Source organism: Oncorhynchus gorbuscha, linkage group LG25, assembly GCF_021184085.1.
Source record: "Oncorhynchus gorbuscha isolate QuinsamMale2020 ecotype Even-year linkage group LG25, OgorEven_v1.0, whole genome shotgun sequence".
NCBI lineage: Eukaryota > Metazoa > Chordata > Actinopteri > Salmoniformes > Salmonidae > Oncorhynchus > Oncorhynchus gorbuscha.
The window spans coordinates 12059587-12071225 of NC_060197.1; the positions used below are offsets into that span (position 1 = coordinate 12059587).

The 11639-nt window shown below is 43.5% G+C and overlaps 1 long non-coding RNA gene across 1 annotated transcript; it reads right to left on the bottom strand.

Moving 5' to 3' along the window:
- Positions 1-1142: 1142 nt before the first annotated feature.
- LOC124014065 lies at positions 1143-2503 on the bottom strand. The gene is made up of 3 exons (XR_006834957.1): positions 2433-2503; positions 1906-2011; positions 1143-1405 (listed from the first exon to the last, which is right to left on the bottom strand). It is a non-coding gene; the product is annotated as an uncharacterized LOC124014065 (long non-coding RNA).
- Positions 2504-11639: the final 9136 nt, after the last annotated feature.

The window sequence follows — 11639 nt, forward strand, 5'->3', positions numbered from 1 at the left end:
AAGAACATGGCTCTTGCTGCACTTGGGTGGTGGGTTATATTCCCACAGGGGATCAGTATAAAAAATGGATATGCTCACTACTCTTTTAAGTTGCTCTGGATAAGAGTGTCTAACTGATAAGACAATGTTAAAATATAGTGTATATAGAAAACGGGTGTGGTTCCTGAGGTAAATGAGCAATCAACATCCCATGTTTAAGAATGCCCAGTTATTATTTTGGCTACTGTGGCTTGAAGAAGAGATCTCATTGACTTTAAAAAGAGGGGTTGTGTGTCACCAGATCTCAGCCCAATTGAACACTTATGAGCGATTCTGGAGCGGCGCCTGGGACATTTTCCACCACTTTTTGTAGAATCTCTGCCAAGGAGTGTTGACGCTGTTCTGGCATCTCGTGGTGGCCCAACGCCCTATTGTTTCTTCTCTTTTGGCAGTTGCCTGTATTTAATTGCTCTGTACAAGTTGTTGGTGCTCATTTTGAATGAACAATCCATCACGTGAGTTTGTGTACATGGTCCCTCGGTCCTTGACGCAAAAGCAGTTGGGGAATATCCATCCTATTCCAGGGCTACTCGAACCCTACAGAAGGACAGCTAGGAGTTGTGTAGGAGGCTACACAACGCAGCAATATGGAAATGCACACAATATTTTCAAACAATCATTTTGAGAGCAGCCAGGCAGATCATGGCTTCAGCTCGTCTTGGTGTGAGCAGCAGTTCCAGGGTGCGATAACTACAGCATTGCTCCAGCTCTTGTCTGATTTACACGTTCATTGTGGATTCAATATCTGCTAGTCAACGTGTTCTCATTTCACACAAAAGGTCAACGTACAAGAACCACTTCCAACTGGAACAATCTTGGAGTGTGCAATGCCAGAAGTCATCCCAGTGCAATTAAACAGACAAACACTCAGGCCTACAGTACAAGTGTGTAAATATGTCAAACATGTTATATATATATATATACACACACAAAGGTGATTTAGTATAATAACACTGCAATGTAATGTACTGCAATACCATATTCATGCACTGATATAAAAGACACCAGTTTGATGAAAGTCTGTATTGAAGTACTGAAAAAGTACACCAAAGCTGAAGTGCACATGGGATAATGTAGTGACACTTCTGCTTTATTTCATACTATTTGCAAGTAGCTCTCCATGTCTCTACGTTGTAAGTGTATAGAAGACATCTCAAATAATGTCTTACAACTACACCTAGTGTACATTAAGTGGGGTCATTTTAGCACATAGATGTACAATTAGTTGATTATATAGTACTATGAAGAACTTAAATTTATTTAGCACAAGTAAAGTTGGTCCAAAATAACAAAACAAAAAACAAATTCTCCTTATGGCAGCCCTCAAGTCACATCGTGGTCCCGGGGAACATCCATGAGACCCATCCTGAAAAGAAAAACACCTCAATGTGAGGCTGAAAAAGCAGATGAGTGAAAAAAGCAGATATTGGTTTGGGACTGATAAGGTTCATTTACATGTCTCCTTCATATTGAAAAATGTGTTGTTCCCCAACCGTGGTCCCAGTAAACTAGTATAACCACCTCTGGAAAGCCAAGGGTGGGGTTGAGGTTGGTGTCAGACTGGAGTCAATCACCACCTTCCGGAGACACCTGAAACCCCACCTCTTTAAGGAATACCTAGGATAGGATAAGTAATCCCTTTCACCCCCCCTTTAAGATTTAGATGCACTATTGTAAAGTGACTGTTCCACTGGATGTCATAAGGTGAATGCACCAATTTGTAAGTCGCTCTGGATAAGAGCGTCTGCTAAATGACGTAAATGTAAATGTAATGTAATGACATCCACTAGTGCAGCAATATAATCAAATTCATAGTATTTGTAGTGGTGATGTAGGCAACCTATACGTATCAGTCACGGAATCTACCTTGTGGGTCCAGTTGATTTGGTTTCCCAGTTGAGGGCCCAAAATGTAAATAAAAGCCCAACTCAAAAAGCTGCCGAGGCACTTGATTTTAAAGTCCCAGGAACATCTGAGGCACAATATGAAAGAGTGGGTCAACAACCTAAATAAGGCTAACAAATAAATAAAAACATATTACATTGTATTATTATTAACTGTAACAGTTAGAGACTGTACTTTTATAAAAACAGGATTTCAAGCAATACATTATTACATTATTACATTATATAAAACATTATTAAAATAGTTTTATGACCAGAAAAACATGGTTTATCTGGGGATGAATGACAATGTATTATTGCTACAGCCTGATTGATTTAATACTGATTGTTGCTAATCAGTATTTTCATCACTCAGGCTGTGGCAATAATGCATGCTTTAAATATGGCCTCCAATTAGCACATTGAGTTACAAACAATGTATACATTTGGGCTCCATTTACAATAGGGATATACTTGACATTGGCCAGAACACAGTCATACATTACTTACTTTCTATACAAGCATTTGTAGGACTCTGTTGAACTGGCTTGGTAGGTGGAAAGAGGCCTAATGAATGCAGGTGAACACCCTTTACTGGGAATGTCCCGCCTCTTTCCAGGTGGTCATTATTGGGTTTTTGATTACATTTGATGAAAGTGTGTGGCGGCCAATAAGGGGCGGGCTCCCCTCCACGGAAGGGGGATGTTAGAGTTTTCTATAGTACCTGTAAGACATTATTTGAGCTGTACTCTCTAAATAGACAATAAGAGCAGCATAGAAGAACTGACTTGAAGTAGACTATTGCCATGCATGGTTCTGATGGGACAACAGTAGATAGGTAATGTCTGTGGCTTCATAAGCATGGTGCTTTATGAGTATTGTATGTGTCACGGTGAGGGCTGCTACATGCTACATGACTGAGCAGCAGCAGCAGCAGTGAATCAAAACAGACAGAACAGTAGAGAACAATGCCTGGAGCCTTATAGGGGAGAAGAGAAGGGGGTCAGAGTGTTCATTCATCTTGATTATCTCTGCCAACCTAATTACAAGCCCAGGAAACAGTAATTAGCACAAGTCTCACCTCATTAATCAACGAAAGGCTTCACACTATTTATATCTGATTAATGGCTGCTTAAATATTGTCCCAAATGGCACCCTGTTCCCAGCCTAGTGCACTACTTTTGACCATAACCCATAGGTAGTGCACTACGAGGTGACCATAGTAGTGTTGCACAGAGAATAGGGTGCCATTTGGGACACAGGCCATGAAGTGATATTTATATTTCTGTTAATTGTACACAGCCTGCCTTGTTGCTCCACGGTTCCAGTGCCTGTCATCAGGCACAGGAACCACATGTTTTCTATTGTTATGCTCATAGTAGTAGATGTTAACTGAGATCAGAGATGACTTAGATTAAAGGTTTGCTCTGTATAATTAGACCTTGAATTGGAATTGAACACTTCACTTACAGCCATTTGCACTTTCCAGCTTCCTCAGTCTCGTGTACAACTCTTGACCCCAGGTCAAATCAAATCAAATTTGATTAGTCACATGCACAGAACACAACAGGTGAAATGCTACTTTACAGTGAAATGCTTACATATGAGCCCCTAACCAACAATGCAGTTTTTTAAAAACTGATAAGAATAAGAAAAAAAGTAATTAAAGAGCAGCAGTAAAATAACAATAGCGAGACTATATACAGGGGGATACCGGTTCATAGTCAATGTGTGGGGGCACCGGTAAGTTGCGGTAATATGTACATGTAGATAGAGTTATTAAAGTGACTATGCATAGATAATAACAACAGAGTAGCAGTGGTGTAAAGGGGGGGATGCAAATATTCTGGGTAGCCATTTGATTAGGTGTTCAGGAGTCTTATGGCTTGGGTGTAGAAGCTGTTTAGACGCCTCTTGGACCTAGACTTGGCGCTCCTGTACCACTTGCCGTGCGATAGCAGGGAGAACAGTCTATGACTAGGGTGGCTGGATTCTTTTACAATCTGACACCGCCTGGTATAGATGCCCTGGATGGCAGGAAGCTTGGATCAGTGAGGTACTGGCCGTTCACACTAATCACTGTAGTGCCTTGTGGTCGGAGGCCGAGCAGTTGCCATAACAGGCTGTGATGCAACCAGTCAGGATGCTCTCGATGGTGCAGCTGTAGAATCTTTTGAGGATCTGAGGAACCATGCCAAATCTTTTCAGTCTCTTGAGGGGGAATAGGTTTTGTCGTGCCCTCTTCACGACTGTCTTGGTGTGCTTGGACCATGTTAGTTTGTTGGCGACGTGGACACCAAGGAGCTTGAAGCTCTCAACCTGATCCACTGCAGCCCCATCAATGAGAATGGGAGTGTGCTTGGTCCTCTTTTTCCTGTAGTTCACAATCGTCTCCTTTGTCTTGATCACGTTGAGGGAGAGGTTGTTGTCCTGGCACCACATGGTCAGGTCTCTGTACTCGTCCCTATAGGCTGTCTCGTCGTTGTTGGTGATCAGGCCTACCACTGTTGTGTCATCTGCAAACTTAATGATGGTGCCTGGCCGTGCAGTCCCGAGTGAACATTGAGTACAGAAAGGGAGTAAGCACGCACCCCTGAGGGGCCCCTGTGTTAAGAATCAGCGTGGCAGATGTGTTGTTACCTACCCTTACAAGCTGGGAGCAGCCCGTCAGGAAGTCCAGGATCCAATTGCAGAGGGAGGGGTTTAGTCCCAGGGTCCTTAGCTTATTGATGAGCTTTGAGACCACTATGGTGTTGACCGCTGAGCTGTAGTCAATGAATAGCATTCTCACATAGGTGTTCCTATTGTCCAGGTGGGAAAGGGCAGTGTGGGGTGCAATAGAGATTGCATCATCTGTGGATCTTTTGGGGCGGTATGCAAATTGGAGAGGGTCTAGGGCTTCTGGGAAAATGGTGTTGATGTGAGCCATGACCAGCCTTTTGAAGCACTTTATGGCTACAGACATGAGTGCTACGGGTTGATAGTCGTTTAGGCAGGTTACCTTAGTGTTCTTGGCCACAGGCACTATTGAGGTCTACTTAAAACGTTGGTATTACAACAGAGAGAGGTTGAAAATGTCAGTGAAGACACTTGCCAGTTGGTCAGAGCATGCTCACAGTACACGTCCAGGTAATCTGTCTGGCCCTGTGGCCTTATGAATGTTGACCTGTTAAAAGCTCTTGCTCACATCAGCTGCGGAGAGCGTGATCACACAGTGTTCCAGAACAGCTGGTGCTCTCATGGTGCTCTCAAGGTGTAACAGCTCATTAGATCTCTATGATCTCTATAACAGAGATGATTTTACATCTGCTAATAGATGGCCGATAACAGAGATTTTATTTTCATCCATGTGGAAAGATTCCACCACAGATCGACATCGTGTGTGTGTGTGTGTGTGTGTGTGTGTGTGTGTGTGTGTGTGTGTGTGTGTGTGTGTGTGTGTGTGTGTGTGTGTGTGTGTGTGTGTGTGTGTGTGTGTGTGTCTGTGTGTGTGAGTGAGAAACAGAGGCCACACCATAATGGGAAAGGATCAAAGCGCTAAATGACAGGCTAGAGATGCTGAACCAGATTAACATGGCTCTTACAATACCAACAGCTGTTCATAAACTCACACAGCTAAAGATATCGTTTCAGATTAGCACTGACGTTACAATACAGGGGGCTTCCGTCTGGAAGGGCTTAATACAATAGAGAGATGGATCGGTGGAGGGATGGAGGAGAGCAGGGGGGAGAATAAAGCGCTACAATAAAAACATGTGTTATCATCACAAAGGGGTTGTCAGCTTCAAACGTCTTACATCCCCTCCGATCCCCTCAGGATCAAACAGGCTTTGCCTCCCAGAGCTGTTACTCTCTCACCACTTACTCTCTATCTCAATCTCTCTTTCGCTCCCTCGCTCTGTCAGTTTCTCGCATTCACAGACTCTCTCTCTCTCTTTCTCTCTTTCTCTCTCTCCCTCTCTCACAGGCCTCGGGGGCTAATCTTAACTCCGTTATTCTGGCATCTATTGTGAGAACCACCACTGACAGAGTGTGGTGCTGACACTATTGAGGATGGACGAGTAATAAAGTTAAACCCCTTTGTCAGGAGTTTATTTGTCCCTGTTGTGGGATCCATCAACAACAACATAGCTGTATTGTAAGACACTCAGCTTGTACTATTACCAGTTTAGCTACATTGTTTAGCCAACAGCGGTTTAGTATTGTATGAATGCATTGTAAGGCCCCTGAGCTGCCTATCACCAATATGAATGCTGCCTCGCAATTACAGTATTAGCAAAAGAACCGCTTGGTAAAATCCGTTACCAGTGACTCTCATATTAGATAAACTTGCTATAATTGTTTTTATTTTTTAATTGTTTTGCTCATGCATATTCGGGGACTAATTTCCCTAGCCACTCAACGCTGAACGCCTCCAGTGTTCTAGCCATCATTAGTAGTGACACACGAATGTGTGTACGCACACACACATACACACACACCCTGCCCCAAACACACACACACACTTCCTGTGGAGTGACATATCTCCAGTCCCTGTGAGGACTGAGCGAAAGGCCTGTTGACACAGACTTACGGAGGGGACACTGTGGGGCCTTCTGCTGTGAAACAAATCAGATTGCACCCAACAAGACTACATTAAACACAATCCACATCACAGACGACATGTTCTCTCTGCCCTGTCTGTCTGGCCCAAGAGGGGTGTGTGTGTGTGTGTGTGTGTGTGTGTGTGTGTGTGTGTGTGTGTGTGTGTGTGTGTGTGTGTGTGTGTGTGTGTGTGTGTGTGTGTGTGTGTGTGTGTGTGTGTGTGTGGCCTAGGAGCTGGGATGGTGAGATACGTCAGGAGGTCACAGAAGCATTCTGGCAAAGTGGAGGGGGGCCAAATGGACAGCAGGGCATTGTGGGAGTCGGGGAACAGGAGAATAGGTAGACAGAAGGCAGGAAACAGTTGCTTGATAAAATGCACACACACACACACACACACACACACACCACAGGAGGTTGGTGGCACCTTAATTGGGGAGGACGGGCTCATGGTAATGACTGGAGAGGTATAGGTGGAATGTTATTAAATCCATTCCACCTGGTTTCCATGTGTTTGATGCCATTCCATTTATTCTGTTTCAGTCACTATTATGAGCCTTCTTCCACTCAGCAGCCTCCGCTGAAGCACACACACACACACACACACACACACACACACACACACACACACACACACACACACACACACACACACACACACACACACACACACACACACACACACACACACACACACACACACACACACACACACACACACACACACACACACACACACACACACAGTCCCTACATAAAAGTGATCTCTATAGAAACATTATGCCTCCTGCACCTCATACCGAGCACTGACCGAGTGCGCAAGGAATTATTTTTCTACACACAAGTTGTACATTTCTCACTTTTTCCGCCAGATGGTAGCAATGAGCTTTGCAAAAATGTTTAGGTCATATCATTTGGCTGATGTGACTAAACTTGAGATCGATCTTAAGGCAGACCTTAATGAACACTTATCTAGATACCTCTGAATATTGACGGCATAATATCACAATCGCCTCAAGAGAAACGATTTATTTACAATTGATAATTTGGTACATTTGAACACAAGTAAAAAGACCACATGAATGTAATCAATATATTCTCCAGTTGTTAGATATGAGAGATGCTAATGCACTACAATAATTAAACTCCAATTCACATCCTCTTAACAATTTAGCTTTTAATATCTGGATTAAATGCTTATAAATATAACGGATCAACCTAGATTCATCTATTCATTTTGAGTTGTTTTACTGAGAATTGTGATAATATATTTAAACATCGTACCAGTTCTAAACACAGGGCAAAATACAATATGGCAGATATGATAGAATAGAACATTGAAATAATTATAGACATTCCTTTGAAATACAGGTGCGAAATTGTACCCCAAAATGCACATTTCTGTTTCAGACAAAATGGAGGGAAATATACTATGAGGCAAAGCCAGTGTTGTTCAGTATAATTAGATAGTACACATCATATTATGTTGTATCTCTATGGTCAGTCTGTGAGTTCTTTACCACACATTTATCCTGCTTTAACTAGCAGAGAAAACAACAGGTCTCCACACAGAACATAAGAGAGATGCTACTATATGTGCTCATTGATTGGCAGGTGTCATTGTAATCAACATAATGCATCTAAAATGATAACATCATTTATTTGTTCATGTTATTTATACATTACTGCACTGACATTTCTTTGATCGTGTAATTCCTATGTTCCAACAAGATCATTTTCCCTTCATTGAAAGATATTGATTGAGTCTGAATGTACTCAAACGTCTACATATATAGAGAAAGAAGACTACAGAAGAGAGGAGAAGAAAATAGATAATTAATAAATACATAGAAAGGTTTTTGTATTTTGTATGTGTCGAGTGCTTGAAAGATTCCTGATCCACAAACATCAATTTCAGTAACCTTAGTAACCCACTTTGTAAACGTTCTAATTTTTACTACATTTTTTTTGCCTAAATGTGTCTTCCTCCTATTAGTCCGATGTGATGCATTAGCGTTTTAAAACCACCTTCTCTAGAAAATAAATAAAAGCACAGTAACAAATATTTTTTCAAGTTATTTACTAAACTCAGCAAAAAAAGAAATAAACTTCCCTTTTTCAGGACCCTGCCTTTCAAAGACAATTTGTAGAAATCCAAATAACTTCACAGATCTTCATTGTAAAGGGTTTAAACACTTTCACATGCTTGTTCAATGAACCATAAACAATTAATGTACATGCACCTTTGGAATGGTCGTTAAGACACTAACAGCTTACAGACGGTAGGCAATTAAGGTCACAGTTATGAAAACTTTAGATACTAAAGAGGCCTTTCTACTGACTCTGAAAAACACCAAAAGAAAGATGCCCAGGGTCCCTGCTCATCTGTGTGAATGTGCCTTAGGCATGCTGCAAGGAGGCATGAGGACTGCAGATGTGGCCAGGGCAATAGATTACAATGTCCGCACTGTGAGACGCCTAAGACAGCGCTACAGGGAGACAGGCCGGACAGCTGATTGTCCACGCAGTGGCAGACCACGTGTAACAACACCTGCACAGGATCGGTACATCACACCTGCGGGACAGGTACGGGATGGCAACAACAACTGCCCGAGTTACACCAGGAACGCACAATCCCTCCATCAGTGCTCAGACTGTACGCAATAGGCTGAGAGAGGCTGGACTGAGGGTATGTAGGCCAGTTGTAAGGCAGGTCCTCACCAGACATCACCGGCAACAACGTCGCCTATGGGCACAAACCCACCGTTGCTGGACCAGACAGGACTGGCAAAAAGTGCTCTTCACTCATGAGCCGCGGTTTTGTCTCACCAGGGGTGACGGTCGGATTCATGTTTATCGTCGAAGGAATGATCGTTATACCGAGGCCTGTACTCTGGAGCGGGATCGATTTGGAGGTGGAGGGTCCGTTAAGGTCTAGGGCGGTGTGCCGCAGCATCATCGGACTGAGCTTGTTGTCATTGCAGGCAATCTCAACTCTGTGCATTACAGGGAAGACATCTTCCTCCCTCATGTGGTACCCTTCCTGCAGGCTCATCCTGACATGATCCTCCAGCATGACAAGGCCAACGGCCATACTGCTCATTCTGTGCGTGATTTCCTGCAAGACAGGAATGTCAGTGTTCTGCCATGACCAGCAAAGAGTCCGGATCTCAATCCCATTGAGCACATCTGGGACCCGTTGGATCGGAGGGTCAGGGCTAGAGCAATTCCCCCCAGAAATGTCAGATAACTTGCACGTGCCTTGATGGAAGACTGTGGTAACATCTCACAGCAAGAACTGGCAAATCTGGTGCAGTCCATGAGGAGATGCACTGCAGTAGTTAATGCAGCTGGTGGATACTAGATACTAGATACTGACAGTTACTTTTGATTTTGACCCCCCACCCTTTGTTCAGGGACACATTATTCCATTTCTGTTAGTCACATGTCTGTGGAACTTGTTCAGTTTATGTCTCAGTTGTTGAATCTTGTTATGTTCCAACAAATATTTACACGTTAAGTTTGATGAAAATAAACGCAGTTGACAGTGAGAGGACTTTTTTTTTTTTGGCTGAATTTATATGTATGACTTGTGTCAAGGTCACACACACTGTGCTGTAAGGAAAGTCCAAATATTATGGAGCTGTGAAGAGTAGAGAGAGGCTACATCTGCTTGAGTGGTGTGTGTGTGTGTGTGTGTGACTGTGTGCTCGTGTGTGTATGTGCTTCTGTGTGTGTGAATGAGTGTGTGTGTGTGTGTATATGTGCGCACCCAGTGTTGGTGGGACAATAGGTCATCTGTGCCCAATTCTAGAGGGCGGGGACTCCAGAACCCTAGAGACCTAGCCTTGGCTGTTGATTGGACGACGCACAACTCTGAGAAGTTTACTTTACAGGGTGCAGTTGGCTGAATTTTCAATTAAGTGTGGAATGCTTGAAGGCTTTTGCGGGTGTGTGCGCGCGTGTACACGCTAGCAAGCGTGCAAGTGTGTGTGCGTGTGTATGTGGGAGTGTGTGTACGTTCGGGCCCTGTGATGACTCCGGCAGTATGACTCCATGTGGATGCCATTGTGACCCAGGAGGAATATCCCTGGTGTGTTCAGAAGCCTGCTCTTTGGCCCGGTGACATCTCCATCGGTCACGAAAGACTTCTCAGGCTGTTGTTTACCATTTGTTAGCGCTGTTTTGTTCGGCAGCTGTGATCAATGGAAGCCTTTTCCTTTCAGCACTCGGAAGAATGCATGGCCTGGTTTCAAAAGCCTTTTCAAACACGGATATACAGGCTTCGTCGGGTTGGAAAGGTTGAAAAAGAGCGCGATATTAAAATAACATTCCCCTCCAAATGTAGAGGAAACCAGGGAGGTGGAATATCAAATATCAGACTCCTGAAAAGGGGGAAGGGGGAAAAAGAAAGAGAGGAAAAACATTGAGGCACGGAAGCTGCGTTACCACAACACACACACGTACTTTCATCAAGCGCTTTCAAACGTGTTTTCATTCTCCCTTCAGATGCAGAAGGAACATCACAAGACCTGCGATCTGAGAGAGTGGAGTAGAAATGCCTTCTTTAGACCCAAATGGGTCTCATCTGAAATAATGAATATGTCCTTGAGAAAAACAAAGGCCAAAACAAAGCGAGCGAAAAAGAGGTTTAGAGGAGGAGGGAGATGGCTGATAATTGCTTTCAAGTCTCGCACCACTCTGTAAATGAGTTCTGTTGTGCCAAACACTGTTTCCTATCTTTTATGTGTCTCACTCCCTCTCTCCCTTTTCTCTATGCCTTTGTTTTCTTGTTATCCAAGCCTGAATTCTTACCCTCTCCTTGGGTCTCTCTTCTCTCTCCTCTCCTCTCTTTGAGCTCTCCTTTTGTGTCGCAGGCATTTTACACCGTTTGCCTGACTATTCCTTTGCTTTGCACCTCCACTACAGGAATGTGTCGCTGGGACGCTGATTGTTCCCTGAAAACGATTTCCCTTTGACTCATTAACTCCTACAGTACTGTACAGAACACAACACTTCAACAGCTATTATCCATAGGCCTAGTCTTCTCCACCACACTTCTTGTCCTAGGCAGTGTTTTGTAGCGCAGTATTGTACAAACAGTATTGGATGAGCTAACAAACAGGTGATTGTGTG